This window comes from Arachis hypogaea, chromosome 13 (genome assembly GCF_003086295.3).
Source record: "Arachis hypogaea cultivar Tifrunner chromosome 13, arahy.Tifrunner.gnm2.J5K5, whole genome shotgun sequence".
Taxonomy (NCBI): domain Eukaryota; kingdom Viridiplantae; phylum Streptophyta; class Magnoliopsida; order Fabales; family Fabaceae; genus Arachis; species Arachis hypogaea.
Genome location: NC_092048.1, coordinates 92,249,027 through 92,267,543, shown reverse-complemented (window position 1 = coordinate 92,267,543; position 18,517 = coordinate 92,249,027). Strand labels below are relative to the sequence as shown.

Sequence of the window (18,517 nt, the reverse complement as noted above, 5' to 3'; positions counted from 1 at the left end):
GCAACGGTTCTGAAGTCACCGTCAAAAGAGCAGTGATGATCCATTGCATTATGTTGGGAAAAGAAGTGGAAGTTCATCAACTGATTCCATCTGAATTTTACATACTTGCAAACAAGAACTCCAAAGATGCCAGGTTGGCTTATCCAAGCCTAATCTCTATGCTCTGCAAAGATGCTAGAGTAAGGATGGGAATAATGGAGTACATCTCAGTGGAGCAACCAATCACTAAAACCACAATGAAAAAACAACAAATACAGGATGACCCCATCAAGAGGAGGGCGCAAGAATTCCTCCCGGAAGTCCCTCAATTTGAATATAGGGAACAGCTTGAAGCATCTGTCACCAAGTTGCAAGAATCTATGGACCAAATAAAGGAAGAACAGCAAAATCAAAACAGTATGCTCTGCAAACTGCTCAGGGAACAAGAAGAGCAAGGGCGTGACTTAAAGGAACTGAAGCGTCAGAAGTTATCTCTTGAAGGACCAAGCACTCCGCAGACTAGAGGAACATCCACATCCCAAACTCAAGGTTGTTGAGCTCTAATATTAACCCTAACTCTGTGATAATTGTTCTTATTTTTAGTTTTACCTTAGAAGTTATAGTAGTAATTAGTAGTTATTTTATCTCCAATTAAGCTATAATTTATTTTTCTCATCATCATTAAACACGAATAAAATAGAAGATTTTCTTTAGAATAAGGAGGCAATATTTTTCGAATTTTTAATAAAACAAATTCTAATTGTTTACATGTGGTGGCAATGCTTTCTGCCTTCTGAATGAATGCCTGAATAGAGCATATGTCTTTGGAATTTGATGTTCTTGAATGTTAAATATGTTGGCTCTTGAAAGAATAATGAACATGAGACATGTTATTGATAATCTGAAAAATCATAAAAATGATTCTTGAAGCAAGAAAAAGCAGTGAATACAAAGCTTGCAAAAAAAAAAGCAAGCAGAAAAAGCCAATAGCCCTTAAAACCAAAAGGCAAGGGTAGTAAAAAGGATCCAAGGCTTTGAGCATCAGTGGATAGGAGGGCCTAAGGGAATCAAATCCTGGTCTAAGCGGCTAAACCAAGCTGTCCCTAACCATGTGCTTGTGGTGTGAAGGTGTCAACTGAAAACTTGAGACTGAGCGGTTAAAGTCAAGGTCCAAAGCAAAAAGAAGAGTGTGCTTAAGAACCTTGGACACCTCTAATTGGGGACTTTAGCAAATCTGAGTCACAATCTGAAAAGGTTCACCCAATTATGTGTCTGTGGCATTTATGTATCCGGTGGTAATACTGGAAAACAAAGTGCTTAGGGCCACGACCAAGACTCATAAAAGTAGCTGTGTTCAAGAATCAACATACTGAACTAGGAGAATCAATAACACTATCTGAATTCTAAGTTCCTATAGATGCCAATCATTCTGAGCTTCAATGGATAAAGTGAGATGCCAAAACTGTTCGGAAGCAAAAAAAAGCTACTAGTCCCGCTCATTTAATTAGAATCTGAGCTTCACTCAAAAACTCTGAGATATTATTGCTTCGTGACTTATTTGTATTCTATTTTATTTGTCTAGTTGCTTGGGGACAAGCAACAGTTTAAGTTTGGTGTTGTGATGAGCAGATATTTTATACGCTTTTTGGGGTTAATTTCATGTAGTTTTTAGGATGTTTTAGTTAAGTTTTTAGTATATTTTCATTAGTTTCTAGGAAAAATTCATATTTCTGGACTTTACTATGAGTTTGTGTGCTTTTCTGTAATTTCAGGTATTTTCTGACTGAAATTGAGGGAGCTGAGCAAAAATCTGATTCGGGCAGAAAAAGGATTGCTGATGCTGTTGGATTCTGACCTCTCTGCACTCGGAATGGATTTTCTGGAGCTACAGGAGTCCAATTGGCGCGCTTCTAATTGCGTTGGAAAGTAGACATCCAGAGCTTTCCAGAAATATATAATAGTCCATACTTTTCTCAAGGATAGATGACGTAAACTGGTGTTCAATTCCAGTTCCATGTTGCAGTCTGGCGTCCAGCGCCAGAAACAAGTTACAAGTTGGAGTTCAACGCCAGAAACAGGTTACAACCTGGCGTTGAACGCCCAAAACAGCCCAGGTACGTGAGAAGCTTAAGTCTTAGCCCCAGCACACATCAAGTGGGCCCCAGAAGTGGATTTCTGCACTATCTATCATAGTTTACTCATTTTCTGTAAACCTAGGTTACTAGTTTAGTATTTAAACAACTTTTAGAGATTTATTTGTATCTCATGACATTTTAGATCTGAAATTTGTACCTTTTGGCAGCATGAGTCTCTAAACCCCATTGTTGGAGGTGAAGAGCTCTGCAGCGTCTCGATGAATTAATGCAAGTACTTCTATTTTCCATTCAAATATGCGTGTTCCTATCTAAGATATTCATTCGCGCTTAATTATGGAGAAAGTGATGATCCGTGACACTCATCACCTTCCTCAACCCATGAATGTGTGCATGGCAACCACCTCATTTCTATATTAGATTGAATGAGTATCTCTTAGATTCCATAATCAGAATCTTCGTGGTATAAGCTAGAATTGATGGCGTCATTCAGGAGAATCCGGAAAGTCTAAACCTTGTTTGTGGTATTCCGAGTAGGATTCTGGGATTGGATGACTGTGACAGGCTTCAAACTCGCGAGTGCTGGGCGTAGTGACAGACGTAAAAGGATAGTAAATCCTATTCCAGAAAGCTTGATCGAGAACCTCTAGATGATTAGCCGTGCTGTGACAGAGCATTTGGACCATTTTCACTGAGGAGATGGGAAGTAGCCATTGACAACGGTGACACCTTACATAGAGCTTGCCATGGAAGGAACTTTGCACTTTTGCATGCATGAGGGAAGAAGAATACAAGAGAAAAACTGAAATTCAGAAGACAAAGCATCTCCAAAACCCCAACATATTCTCCATTACTGCATAATAAGTATTTATTTCATACTCTCTTATTTTTCGTAATTCAATTTGATAAGTGAATTGTTTTCCTGACTAAGAGTTACAAGATAACCATAGATTGCTTCAAGCCAACAATCTCCGTGGGATTTGACCCTTACTCACGTAAGGTATTACTTGGACGACCCAGTGCACTTGCTGGTTAGTTGTGCGGAATTACATAGTGTGAAGTAATTTTCGTGCACCAAGCGGCGCTGGCTCAGCGTGAAGGTAAGGATCCTTTTGTAATTGCTTATGCGTCTAAGACTTTAGACGCCGCTCAGTCTAATTACACTACTACTGAGAAAGAGCTTCTTGCTATTGTTTTTGCTCTGCATAAATTCCGAGCCTATTTACTTGGTGCTAAAGTAGTAGTGTACTCAGACCACGCAGCTCTAAAGTATCTATTAGCTAAAAAAGAATCCAAACCAAGGCTTATACGTTGGATACTGCTACTACAAGAATTTGATTTAGAAATTAAGGATAGAAGTGGTAACCAGAATCTAGTGGCAGACCACTTGAGTCACCTTGAGCACATTACGGATGCCTCCACTCCTATAAATGATAATTTCCCATTCGACAACTTACAAGCAGTATCTGAAGTAGTCCCTTGGTATGCGCCTATAGCTAATTATCTAGTCAACCGCACTTTTCCTCCAGACTTTACTAAGCATCAAAGAGACAAGCTGAAAAGCGAGTCCAAATATTATATATGGGATGACCCATATTTATGGCGGTGTGGTGCTGACCAGGTAATTAGACGATGTGTGCCTCAATCAGAACTCCAATCCATTTTAGAGGCCTGCCACTCATCTGAGAGTGGAGGACATTTTGGTCCTCAGAGAACAGCTAGAAAAATTTTAAACTGTGGATTCTGGTGGCCTACTCTTTTTAAAGACGCTGCTGAATTTTGCAAATCTTGTTCCCCATGCCAAAGATTTGGTAATATATCCAAGAGGGATGAGATGCCTCAACAGATTATTCTTTTTTGTGAAATTTTTTATGTTTGGGGCATTGACTTCATGGGTCCATTTCCAAATTCTAATGGTTACTTTTATATATTGTTAGCTGTGGATTACGTTTCTAAATGGGTGGAAGCAATTCCTACCCGTACTGATGATGCTAACACTGTTGTTCTTTTGTTAGAAACCATATCATCTGTCACTTTGGATCACCACGAGCTATCATGAGCGATTAAGGCACCCATTTTTGTAACAGGAGACTAACAGGATTACTGAAGAAGCATGGGATAATTCATAAAGTGGCAACAGCCTACCATCCCCAGACTAATGGGCAAGCCGAGGTGTCTAACAGAGAAATAAAGCGTATATTGCAGAAGATAGTCAAACCTCATAGAAGAGACTGGAGCACCAGACTACAAGATGCACTCTGGATATACAGAACGGCATACAAGACACCCATTGGGATGAGTCCCTTCCGCTTAGTTTATGGAAAAGCTTGTCACCTCCCAGTTGAAGTAGAGCACAAAGCCTTTTGGGCAGTGAAGGAGTAATAAAAAGTAACTAAAACATACTAAAAACTATGTAAAAATAATGCCAAAAAGGGTATAAATTATCCGCTCATCAATCGTCTACATACAACTCCCAATATGTAGATGCTTTCTCTTGGTCTCCTGCGTATTCTGCCGTGAAGTCGGTGAGGCGTTGAGCTTTAATTATTGTCCGAGTTTCATACCTCAGGTCGAACTCTAACAACTCTATAGCCCATTGAACCATTCTCCCTGCAATATCTGTCTTTTGAAGGACTTGCTTAATGGGTTGGTTCGTTCGTACTTTTATGGTATGCGCTTGGAAATTAGGCCGAAGCCTTCTGGACGCCACTATTAAGGCATATTCAAACTTCTCGAGTTTTTGATACCTTAACTCGGGGCCTTGTAGAACTTTACTGGTAAAGTAAACAGGATGCTGCCCGTCACAGCCACAGCCTTCTTGGCGACAGCCAAATACAAGACAAGTTCTTCTCCGATTTTAGGTTGGGTAAGAACAGGAGGTTGGCCTAAAAACCTCTTGAACTCCTGAAAGGCTTCTTCGCATTCGGGAGTCCATTCGAACTGGCATCCTTTCCTTAGTAGAGAAAAAAGTGGGAGGGATCTCAACGCTGATCCCGCTAGGAATCTAGACAAAGCTGCAAGTCGGCCATTCAGCTGCTGGTTCCTTTAAAGAAGTCGGGCTTTTCATTTCTAGGATCGCTCTACACTTATCGGGATTAGCCTCTATCCCCCTTTGTGTCCCAGGAATATTCTAGCCTCTACTGCAAAGGTGCACTTTGCGGGATTCAATCTCATCCCATACTCTCTTATGGTGCTGAAGACTTGTGAGAGGTCAGTCAACAGGTTGGCCTCATCCTTGGTTTTCATTAACATGTAGTCTACATATACTTCCATTAAACTCCCAAAGTGAGGTGTAAACACCTTGTTCATCAACCTTTGGTATGTGGCTCCTGCATTTTTTAACCCGAATGGCATGACCATATAGCAGTAATTTGCCCTAGATGTGATGAAAGATGTTTTCTCCTTATCCATCTTGTACATCGGGATTTGATTATAACCCGAGTACGCATCCATGAATGACAAGTATTGATACCCTGAGTTGGAATCTACTAGGGTATCAATATTCGGAAGAGGATATAGGTTTTTTGGGCATGCTTTGTTGAGGTCGGTATAATCGACACACATCCTCCATGATAATGCGAAATTGTTACTCTGAGGTTGTAAAATTGTTGTTCGTTCTCTCCTTGGCAATGGCTCCAAAAACGGGTGCACAACACCATGGTCCAGACATAACTTCACAACTTTGCACAACTAACCAGCAAGTGCACTGGGTCATCCAAGTAATAAAACCTTACGTGAGTAAGGGTCGATCCCACGGAGATTGTTGGTATGAAGCAAGCTATGGTCATCTTGTAGATCTCAGTCAGGCGGATATCAAATAGTTATGGAGTTTTTGAATAATAATAAATAAACAGAAAGTAAAGATAGAAATACTTATGTAATTCATTGGTTAGAATTTCAGATAAGCGTATAGAGATGCTTTCGTTCCTCTGAACCTCTGCTTTCCTGCTGTCTTCATCCAATCAATCCTACTCCTTTCCATGGCTGGCTTTATGTAAGGGCATCACCGTTGTCAATGGCTACTTTTCATCCTCTCTGTAAAAATGGTCTGATGCGCTGTCACTGCATGGCTAATCATCTGGAGGCATCACCGTTGTCAATGGCTGCATCCCATCCTCTCTGTCAAAATGGTCCGATGCGCTGTCACTGCATGGCTAATCATCTAGAGGTTCTCGATCATACTGGAATAGGATTTACTATCCTTTTGCGTCTGTCACTACGCCCAGCACTCGCGAGTTTGAAGTTCGTCACAGTCATTCAATCCCTGAATCCTACTCGGAATACCACAAACAAGGTTTAGACTTTCCGGATTCTCATGAATGCCTCCATCAATCTAGCTTATACCACGAAGATTCTGATTAAGAGATCCAAGAGATACTCATTCAATCTAAGGAAGAACGGGACTGGTTGTCAGGCACGCGTTCGTAGGGAATGATGATGATTGTCACGTTCATCACATTCAGGTTGAAGTGCGAATGAATATCTTAGAAGCGGAATAAGTTGAATTGAATAGAAAAACAATAGTACTTTCCATTAATCTTTGAGGAACAGCAGAGCTCCACACCTTAATCTATGGAGTACAGAAACTCTACCGTTTGAAAATACATAAGTGATAATGGTCCAGGCATGGCCGAATGGCCAGCCCCCATGCGTGATCAATATGATCCAAAGATGAACTAAAAATCATAAGATGTCTAATACAATAGTAAAAGGTCCTATTTATACTAAACTAGCTACTAGGGTTTACAGAAGTAAGTAATTGATGCATAAATCCACTTCCGGGGCCCACTTGGTGTGTTCTTGGGCTGAGCTTGAAGTTTACACATGGAGAGGTCATTCTTGGAGTTGAACGCCAGTTTGTAACGTGTTTCTGGCGTTCAACTCTGGCTTGTGACGTGTTTCTGGCGTTTAACTCCAGACTGCAGCGTAGAACTGGCGTTCAACGCCCTTTTGCATCGTCTAAACTCGGCCAAAGTATGGACTATTATATATTGATGGAAAGCCCTGGATGTCTACTTTCCAACACAATTAGAAGCGCATCATTTTGAGTTCTGTAGCTCCAAAAAATCCATTTTGAGTGCAGGGAGGTCAGAATCCAACAGCATCAGCAGTCCTTCTTCAACCTCTGAATCTGATTTTTGCTCAAGTCCCTCAATTTCAGCCAGAAAATACCTAAAATCACAGAAAAACACATAAAATCATAGTAAAGTCCAGAAATGTGAATTTAACATAAAAACTAATAAAAACATCCCTAAAAGTAACTAGATCCTACTAAAAACAATGCCAAAAAGCGTATAAATTATCCGCTCATCACAACACCAAACTTAAATTGTTGCTTGTCCCCAAGCAACTAAAAATCAAATAGGATAAAAAAAAAGAGAATATACTATAAATTCCGAACTATCAATGAAACATAGCTCTAATCAGATGAGCGGGACTTGTAGCTTTTTGCCTCTTGAATAGTTTTGGCATCTTACTTTATCCATTGAGGTTCAGAATGATTGGCATCTATAGGAACTCAGAGTTTAGATAGTGTTATTGATTCTCCTAGTTCAGTATGTTGATTCTTGAACACAACTATTTTATGAGTCTTGGCCGTGGCCCTAAGCACTTTGTTTTCCAGTATTACCACCGGATACATAAATGCCACATACACATAATTGGGTGAACCTTTTCAGATTGTGACTCAGCTTTGCTAAAGTCCCCAATTAGAGGTGTCCAGGGTTCTTAAGCACACTTTGCTTTTGCTTTGGACCTTGACTTTAACCACTCAGTCTCAAGTTTTCACTTGACACCTTCACGCCACAAGCACATGGTTAGGGACAGCTTAGTTTAGCCGCTTAGGCCAGGATTTTATTCCTTTAGGCCCTCCTATCCACTGATGCTCAAAGCCTTGGGATCCTTTTTATTTACCCTTGCCTTTTGGTTTTAAAGGTTATTGGCTTTTTGCTCTTGCCTTTTGGTTTTAAGAGCTTTTGGCTTTTTCTGCTTGCTTTTTCTTTTTCTTTCTATTATTTTTTTTTCCGCCATTTCTCTTTTTTTTCGTAAGCTTTCTGTATTCACTGCTTTTTCTTGCTTCAAGAATCATTTTTATGATTTTTCAGATTATCAAATAACATGTCTCCTTTTCATCATTCTTTCAAGAGCCAACATATTTAACATTCATAAACAACGACTTCAAAAGACATATGCACTGTTCAAGCATTCATTCAGAAAACAAAAAGTGTTGCCACCACATCAAAATAATTAAACTAGTTTCAAGGATGAATTCGAAACCATGTACTTCTTGTTCTTTTATTTTTAAAACATTTTTCATTTAAGAGAGGTGATGGATTCATATTCACTACTTTAAGGCATAGACACTTGAATACTAATGATCATGTAATAAGACACAAATATAGATAAATATTTAATATAAAAACGAAAAACAGAAAATTTAAGAACAAGGAATGAGTCCACCTTAGTGATGGTGGCGTTTTCTCCTTGAGGAACCAATGATGTCCTTGAGTTCTTCTATGTCTCTTCCTTGTCTTTCTTGCTCCTCCCTCATTGCTCTTTGATCTTCTCTAATTTCATGAAGGATGATGGAGTGCTCTTGATGTTCCACCCTTAGTTGCTCCCAATAATTGTGTGGAGGAAAGTGTATCCCCTGAGGTATCTCAGGGATCTATTGATTTGCAGTCAAATATTCTACCACTGAGCTATAGACCCTTGAGATGAATCTCTCCATCTCCTATGACTTAGAGGTGGAAGCTTTTGTCTTCCCTTTCCTCTTTTTAGAGGTTTCTCTGGCCTTAGGTGCCATCAATGGTTATGGAAAAACAACAAAGCTATGCTTTTACCACACCAAACTTAGAATGTTGCTCGCCCTCGAGTAAAAGAAGAAAGAATAGAAGAGGAAGAAGAAGAAGATATGGAGGAGATGGAGGGATGTGTGTATTCGGCTATATAGGTGGGCTTGGGTGGGAAAGAGATTTTGAATTTTGAAGGTAGGAGGGGTGTATGGATGTGAGTGGTGAATGGAAAACAGAAGGGATGGCTATGAATGGAGAGAGAGAGGGTGATATAGGATTATGAGGAGGTAAGGTGAGTGGAGGTATGTGGGGATCCTGTGGGGTCCACAGATCCTGAGGTGTCAAGGAATTGCATCCCTGCACCAATTAGGCATGTAAAATGCCTTTGCATGCAATTCTGGCGTTTAAACGCCGAATTGATGCTTGTTCTGGGCGTTCAGCGCCCAGATGCTTGTTTCTGGTGTTCAGCGCCAGCTCTTCCTCAGTGTGCATTTCTGGCGTTGAACGCCAGCCAAATGCTCCTTACTGGCATTTAAACGCCAGTCAGATCCTCCTCCAGGGTGTGATTTTTCTTCTGCTATTTTTGATTCCGTTTTCAATTTTTATATTTATTTTGTGACTCCACATGATCATGAACCTAATAAAACATGAAAGAACAATAAAAATAAAATAGAATTAGATAAATAAAAATTGGGTTGCCTCCCAACAAGCGCTTCTTTAATGTCAATAGCTTGACAGTGGGCTCTCATGGAGCCTCACAGATGTTCAGAGCATTGTTGAGACTCTCCAACACCAAACTTAGAGTTTGGATATGGGAGTTCAACACCAAACTTAGAGTTTGGTTGTGGCCTCCCAACACCAAACTTAGAGTTTGACTGTGGGGGCTTTGGTTGACTCTGTAGTGAGAGAAGCTTTTCATGCTTCCTCTCCATGGTTACAGAGAGAGATCCTTGAGTTTTAAACACAAGGTTATCCTCATTTAGTTGAAGGATTAATTCTCCTCTGTCCACATCAATCACAGCTCCTGTTGTGGCTAGGAAAGGTCTTCCAAGGATGATGCATTCATCCTCATCCTTCCCAGTATCTAGTATTATGAAATCATCAGGGATGTAAAGGTCTTCAACCTTTACTAACATGTCCTCTACTTGTCCATAAGCCTATTTTCTGGAATTGTCTGCCATCTCTAATGAGATTCTAGCAGCTTGTACCTCAAAGATTCCCAGTTTCTCCATTACAGAGAGTGGCATGAGGTTTATTCCTGACCCCAGGTCACATAGAGCCTTTTCAAAGGTCATGGTGCCTATGGTACAAGGTATTAGGAACTTTCCAGGATCTTGTTTCTTCTGAGGCAATCTCAGTTGATCCAATGTATTTAGTTCATTGGTGAACAGGGGAGGTTCATCTCCCCAAGTCTCATTACCAAATAATTTGGCATTCAGCTTCATGATAGCACCAAGGTACTTGGAAACTTGCTCTTTAGTAGCATCTTCATTCTCTTCAGAAGAAGAATACTCATCAGAGCTCATGAATGGCATAATGAGGTTTAATGGAATCTCTATGGGCTCTAGATGAGCCTCAGAGTCCTTTGGTTCCTCTGAGGGAAACTCCTTATTGATCACTGGACGTCCCAGGAGGTATTCCTTACTGGGATTCACGTCCTCCTCCTCTCTTGTGGGTTCGGCCATGATGGTCAATTCGATGGCCTTGCACTCTCCTTTTGGATTTTCTTCTGTATTGCTTGGGAGAGTACTAGGAGGGATTTCAGTGATTCTTTTACTCAGCTGGCCCACTTGTGCCTCTAAATTTCTAATGGAGGACCTTGTTTCATTCATGAAACTCAGAGTGGCCTTAGATAGATCAGAGACTAAGTTTGCTAAATTAGAGGTATTTTATTCAGAGTTCTCTGTCTGTTGCTGAGCGGATGATGGAAAAGGCTCGCTATTCCTAAACCTGTTTCTTCCACCATTATGAAAGCCTTGTTGAGGCTTTTGTTGATCCTTCCATGAGAGATTTGGGTGATTTCTCCATGAGGGATTATAAGTGTTCCCATAGGGTTCACCCATGTAATTTACCTCTGCTATTGCAGGGTTCTCAGGATCATAAGCCTCTTCTTCAGAAGATGCCTCTTAAGTACTGTTGGATGCAGCTTGCATTCCATTCAGACTCTGAGAAATCATATTGACTTGCTGAGTCAATATTTTTTTCTGAGCCAATATGGCATTCAGAGTATCAATTTCAAGAACTTCCTTCTTTTGAGGCATCCCATTACTCACAGGATTCCTCTCAGAAGTGTACATGAACTGGTTATTAGCAACCATGTCAATGAGTTTTTGAGCTTCTGCAGGCATTTTCTTTAGGTGAATGGATCCACCTGCAGAAGTATCCAATGACATCTTAGCTAATTCAGACAGACCATCATAGAATATATCCAGGATGGTCCATTCTAAAAGTATGTCAGAAGGACACTTTTTGGTCAGTTGCTTGTATCTCTCCCAAGCTTCATAGAGGGATTCACCTTCTTTCTGTCTGAAGGTTTGAACATCCACTCTAAGCTTACTCAGCTTTTGAGGAGGGAAGAACTTGGCTAAGAAAGCCATGACCAACTTATCCCAAGAGTTCAGGCTATCTTTGGGTTGAGAGTCCAACCACACTCTAGCTCTGTCTCTTACAGCAAACGGGAAAAGCATAAGCCTGTAGACCTCGGGATCAACCCCATTGGTCTTAACAGTATCACAGATCTGCAAGAAGTCAGTTAAGAACTAAAAAGGATCTTCAGATGGAAGTCCATGAAACTTGCAGTTCTGCTGCATCAGAGAAACTAATTGAGGTTTCAGCTCAAAATTGTTTGCTCCAATGGCAGGAATGGAGATGCTTCTTCCATGTAAATTGGAATTAGGTGCAGTAAAGTCACCAAGCATCCTCCTTGCATTATTGTTGTTAGGTTCGGCTGCCATCTCCTTTTCTTGTTTGAATTTTTCAGTAAGGTTGTCTCTGGATTGTTGTAATTTAGCTTCTCTTAGTTTCCTCTTCATAGTCCTTTCAGGTTCTAGATCAGCTTCAACAAGAATGCCCTTTTCCTTGTCCCTGCTCATAAGAAAGAGAAGAGAACAAGAAAAGAAGAGGAATCCTCTATGTCACAGTAAAGAGGTTCCTTGTTGTTAGTAGAAGGAGAAAGGGAATTGGAGTGGAGAAGGATGGATAATCCAAACACAAGGGTGAGGATAGGAGCGGTAATTTGAGATGAGGAGATGTGTTAGTGAATGAATTAAATAAATAGAAGAAGATGAGAGAGAGAAGTTTTCGAAAATAATTTTTGAAAAGGAGTTGATGATTTTCGAAAATTAAAGGGGAAATAAAATTAAAATTAAAATTTAAAATAATTAATTAATTAAAAAGAATTTTTGAAAAAGAGGGAGGTATTTTCGAAAATTAGAGAGGGGAGAGTAGTTAGGTGGTTTTGAAAAAGATAAGAAACAAACAAAAAGTCAATTAGTTAGTTGAAAAAGATTTGAAAATCAATTTTGAAAAGATAAGAAGATTAGAAGTTAGAAAAGATATTTTAAAATCAAATTTTTGAAAAAGATATGATTTAAAAAGATATGATAGAAAGATATGATTAAAATTAGTTTTGAAAAAGATTTGAATTTTAAAATCAAAATTAATGACTTGAATCACAAGTAATCACAAGATATGATTCTAGAACTTAAAGTTTGAATCTTTCTTAACAAGAAAGTAACAAACTTGAAATTTTTTAATCAAAACATTAATTGTTGATAATATTTTCAAAAATTATGAGATAAAATTAAGAAAAAGATTTTTGAAAAATTTTTGTAAAATTTTCGAAAATAAATAAGAAAAATGAAAAAGATTTGATTTTTGAAAAAGATTTTGAAAAGATAAGATTTTTAAATTGAAAATTTGATTTGACTCATAAGAAACAATTGAATTTTAAAAATTTTTGAAAAAGTCAATCCAAAACAAATGATGAAAGATATTTTTTTTATTTTTGAATTTTTAATGATGAAAGAGAAAAACATCAAAAAGACTCTATGCATGAAAATTTTGGATCAAAACAAATGATGCATGCAAGAACATTATGAATGTCAAGATGAACACCAAGAACACTTTGAAGATTATAATGAACATCAAGAACATATTTTTTTGAAAATTTTTATATGCAAAGAAAACATGCAAGACACCAAACTTAGAAATCTTTCATGTTTAGACACCATGAATACAAAAATGCACATGAAAAACAACAAAAGATACAAAACAAGAAAATTTAAAGATCAAACAAGAAGACTTACCAAGAACAACTTGAAGATCATGAAGAACACTATGAATGCATGTTTTTTCAAAAATTACATAAATTTTTAGAAAAATGCAATTGACACCAAACTTAAAAATTGACTCAAGACTCAAACAAGAAACACAAAAATATTTTTTTTTGAATTTTTTTATTTTATGAATTTTTTTGTTATTTTTCGAAATTTATTTGAAAAAGGAAAATAAGGATTCCAAAATTTTTAATATGAATTCCAGGAATCCTGCACTCTTAGTCTAAAGCTTCAGTCCAGGAATTAGACATTGCTCACTATCCATCCAAGCTTTCAGTGAAAGCTCTGGTCCAAAACACTAGACATGGCCAATGGCCAGCCAAGCTTCAGCAGATACCTATCAATCATACAACAGCTGATACTTCATCCAACTTCATATACTTATAAGTGGAAGCCTCAGTCCAAGAATTAGACATGGCTTTACAGCCAGCCAGGCTTCATCATGCTTCATGAAACTCTAGAATTCTTTCTTAAAAATTCTGAAGAACATAAATTAAAAAAAAATATTTTTTTGTTTTTTTTGTTTTTTTTTTTTAGAAACTTAAAAGAATAAAAACAAAAACTTAAAATTAAAATAAATTTACCTAATTTGAGCAACAAGATGAACCGTCAGTTGTCCAAACTCGAACAATCCCCGGCAACAGCGCCAAAAACTTAATAATGCGAAATTGTTACTCTGAGGTTGTAAAATTGTTGTTCGTTCTCTCCTTGGCAATGGCTCCAAAAACGGGTGCACAACACCATGGTCCAGACATAACTTCACAACTTCGCACAACTAACCAGCAAGTGCACTGGGTCGTCCAAGTAATAAAACCTTACGTGAGTAAGGGTCGATCCCACAGAGATTGTTGGTATGAAGCAAGCTATGGTCATCTTGTAGATCTCAGTCAGGCGGATATCAAATAGTTATGGAGTTTTTGAATAATAATAAATAAACAGAAAGTAAAGGTAGAAATACTTATGTAATTCATTGGTTAGAATTTCAGATAAGCGTATAGAGATGCTTTCGTTCCTCTGAACCTCTGCTTTCTTGCTGTCTTCATCCAATCAATCCTACTCCTTTCCATGGCTGGCTTTATGTAAGGGCATCACCGTTGTCAATGGCTACTTTTCATCCTCTCTGTGAAAATGGTCCGATGCGCTGTCACTGCATCGCTAATCATCTGGAGGCATCACCGTTGTCAATGGCTGCATCCCATCCTTTCTGTGAAAATGGTCGATGCGCTGTCACTGCATGGCTAATCAACTAGAGGTTCTCGATCATACTGGAATAGGATTTACTATCCTTTTGCGTCTGTCACTACGCCCAGCACTCGCGAGTTTGAAGTTCGTCACAGTCATTCAATCCCTGAATCCTACTCGGAATACCACAGACAAGCTTTAGACTTTTCGGATTCTCATGAATGCCGCCATCAATCTAGCTTATACCACGAAGATTCTGATTAAGAGATCCAAGAGATACTCATTCAATCTAAGGTAGAACGGGAGTGGTTGTCAGGCATGCGTTCGTAGGGAATGATGATGATTGTCACGTTCATCAAATTCAGGTTGAAGTGCGAATGAATATCTTAGAAGTGGAATAAGTTGAATTGAATAGAAAAATAGTAGTACTTTGCATTAATCTTTGAGGAACAGCAGAGCTCCACACCTTAATCTATGGAGTGCAGAAACTCTACCGTTTGAAAATACATAAGTGATAATGGTCCAGGCATAGCTGAATGGCCAGCCTCCATGCGTGATCAATATGATCCAAAGATGAATAAAAATCATAAGATGTCTAATACAATAGTAAAAGGTCCTATTTATACTAAACTAGCTACTAGGGTTTACAGAAGTAAGTAATTGATGCATAAATCCACTTCCGGGGCCCACTTGGTGTGTTCTTGGGCTGAGCTTGAAGTTTGCACGTGGAGAGGTCATTCTTGGAGTTGAACGCCAGTTTGTAACGTGTTTCTGGCGTTCAACTCTGGCTTGTGACGTGTTTCTGGCGTTTAACTCCAGACTGCAGTGTAGAACTGGCGTTCAACGCCCTTTTGTGTCGTCTAAACTCGGCCAAAGTATGGACTATTATATATTGCTGGAAAGCCCTGGATGTCTACTTTCCAACGCAATTAGAAGCGCGCCATTTTGAGTTCTGTAGCTCCAAAAAATCCACTTTGAGTGCAGGGAGGTCAGAATCTAACAGCATCAGCAGTCCTTCTTCAACCTCTGAATCTGATTTTTGCTCAAGTCCCTCAATTTCAGCTAGAAAATATCTGAAGTCACAGAAAAACATACAAACTCATAGTAAAGTCCAGAAATGTGAATTTAACATAAAAACTAATAAAAACATCCCTAAAAGTAACTAGATCCTACTAAAAACAATGCCAAAAAGCGTATAAATTATCCGCTCATCACTCCACTTACCATTTTGTTTCTTGACTAGCACCACATTCACCAGCCAGGCTGGATACTTGACTTCCTTGATGAAACCTGCCTCTAGGAGGGCTTGCACTTGTTCTTCGACCACTTGAGCCCGTTCGGGACCAATTTTCTGTCTTCTTTGCTGGACAGGTTGGGCTCCCGGGTAAATAGCCAATTTATGCGATATGAGTTCGAGGTCTATCCCTGGCATGTCTAAAGCTTTCCAGGCGAAGAGGTCCGAATTTTCTTGTAGGAGCTTTGTCAGCTTCTGCTTCAAATCTTCTGCTAAGTTGGCTCCTATGTTGGTGTTTTTCCCATCTTCTTGCCCTATCTGAACTTCCTCGGTCTTCCCTCCGGGCTGTGGTCACAATTCTTCTTTAGCTCGAACTCCCCCGAGTTCAATAGCGTTAACTTCTTTGCCTTTACCTCTCAGGTTCAGGCTTTCGTTGTAACACTTTCTCGCCAGCTTCTAATCTCCTCTGATGGTGGTGATCCCTTCTGGTGTTGGAAACTTCATGAAAAGATGGGGGTTAGAAACCACTGCCCCGAGCTGATTTAGGGTTGTCCTGCCTATCAGGGCATTATAGGCGGAGCCCACATCGACGACTATAAAGTCGATACTTAGAATCTTGGATCTCCTTCCCCTTCTAAAAGTTGTATGTAGGGGGATGATGCCTAGTGGTTTGATTGGGGTATCCCCTAATCCGAAGAGAGTATCCGAGTAAGCCCTTAATTCCTTCTCGTCCAATCCCAGCTTGTCAAACGCTGATTTGAACAGGATGTCTGCCGAGCTCCCTTGGTCCACCAAAGTTCTATGTAGATGAGCGTTGGCGAGAATCATTGTGATTACTACTGGGTTGTCATGCCCAGGCGCAATACCTTCTCCGTCTTCCTTGGTGAATGAAATAGTGGGTAGGTCAGGACCTTGATTCCCGACCTGGTAAACTTCTTTCAAATGCCTTTTCCGAGATGACTTCGTCACTCCTCCTCCTGCAAAGCCTCCCGATATCATATGAATGTGTCGTTCAGGGGTTTGCGTGAGCGGACTTCCTTGTCTATAACTTTCGTCATCTTTTTTTCTTTTTCCACGATTGTCCGACCTTTTCATGAGATATCTGTCCAACCGACCTTCCCTGGCCAGCTTTTCTACCACATTTTTTAGGTTGTAACAATCATTGGTGGAGTGACCATACAGCTTATGGTATATACAGTATTCGCTACGACTTCCCCCCTTTTTGTTCTTGATGGTCGAGGGGAAGGTAGCTTTTCGATGTAGCAAATTTCTCTGTATACGTTGACTAGAAAAACTCACAAAGGAGTATATGAATGATATCTCCTGGCATTTCAGGTCCGACTTCTTCTTTTTTCTTGGGCTCCCTCTCCTTTTCCTTTGATGGGTAAGAGTGCCCCGATCGCCAGCTTGGTTCCCATAGTCTGGCGTTTTCCTCCATGTTGATGTACTTTTCAACTCTTTCTTGTACATACATCTCTCAGAGAGGACGGGTGCCTCTTAGAGATAGGCTAAGAGAAAGGTCCTTCTCGAAGCCCATTTACGAGGCCTATTATCACTGTCTCAGTGGGCAGGTCTTGAATTTCTAAGCATGCCTTGTTGAACCTTTCCATGTAGTCTCCCAGGGGTTCTCCAACCTTCTGTTTTACTCCTAGTAGGCTAGGTGCATGCTTGACTTTGTCTTTCTGAATTGAAAAGCGCGTAAAACACTTACACGAGAGGTTATCAAAGCTAGTTACCGACCTGGGGGGAGACTATTGATAAACCATTATTTTATGGTTTATCTTGTGCTAAATTGAGTAGTTTTTATCAATTCTTTGCACACTTATTCATACAATTTGCATGGTTTTACAAATCTTTCCCAATTTTGTTCTATGATTAAAAACTTGCTTCTTAAGCCTTTAAATTGTCAATTTTTAATGTCCTCTTATACCATTCGATGCCGTGATCTGTGTGTTAAGTGTTTTCAGGCTATATAGGGCAGGAATGGCTTAGAGGATGGAGAGGAAGCTTGCAAAAATGGAAGGAACACAAGAAACAAAGGAGATGACCAGCGAAGATCGACACGCACACATGGCTCACGTGTGCGCGTGACTTGAAGCTTTTCACAGCGACGCGTACGCATGCCTGACGCGTACGCGTGACAAGCAAAGTTACACAGCGACGCGTACGCGTGACGTATACGTACGCGTGACGTGCGCCACGTGCAGAAATTGCAGAAGACGCTGGGGGCAATTTTGGGCTGGTTTTGGACCCAGTTTTTGGCCCAGAAACACAGACTAGAGCCAGGTGACAAGCAGAGACTCAACACACATTCACTTTTACACAATTTTAGTTTTAGCTTTGAATCTTAGAGAGAAAACTACTACTTTCTCTAGGGTTCTTCATATTCATAGTTTTCTAGTTTTATGTTTTTGATTGGGATATTGAGAAGAGTTACTACCTCCGTTTGAAGTCTTTGCCATTACAGTTTGCTTTCTTATTTCCTTGCTCTTTTACTTTTCATTCACTTTGTTCAGAGTTACATATGGATATCTTCTATTTTGGAAAGGATTAATGCAAAGAATTATTTTTACCTTTAATTAATTTTCTGTTATTACTTTATTTGAATTTCCATGTCTTCTTTTCATTCCCTTTATATGTTTATGAAAATGGCATTCATGTCAATGGAGTAGACTCCCAACTTGACTTGGGAGTTGATTAATAGGAGACCCTTGAGTTGGAATACTCAAGTGCTAATTGGTAACTGGAAGTTGTTGGCTGACTCTCTAGTCACTAACGCTAATCCTTCCATAGGAGAGGATTAGGACCTGTGAATCAGAGTTGGTTCAGTTACTTGACTTTCCTTTATTCGGTAAGGGATAACTAAGTAGAAATAACAACCTCTTACCATTACACTTG

At 39.5% G+C, this 18,517-nt stretch overlaps 1 non-coding gene across 1 annotated transcript; it reads left to right on the top strand.

The window, feature by feature from the left end:
* Positions 1–11,317: 11,317 nt before the first annotated feature.
* LOC112739109 (small nucleolar RNA R71) lies at positions 11,318–11,421 on the top strand. The gene has a single exon (XR_003170049.1). It is a non-coding gene; the product is annotated as a small nucleolar RNA R71 (small nucleolar RNA).
* Positions 11,422–18,517: the final 7,096 nt, after the last annotated feature.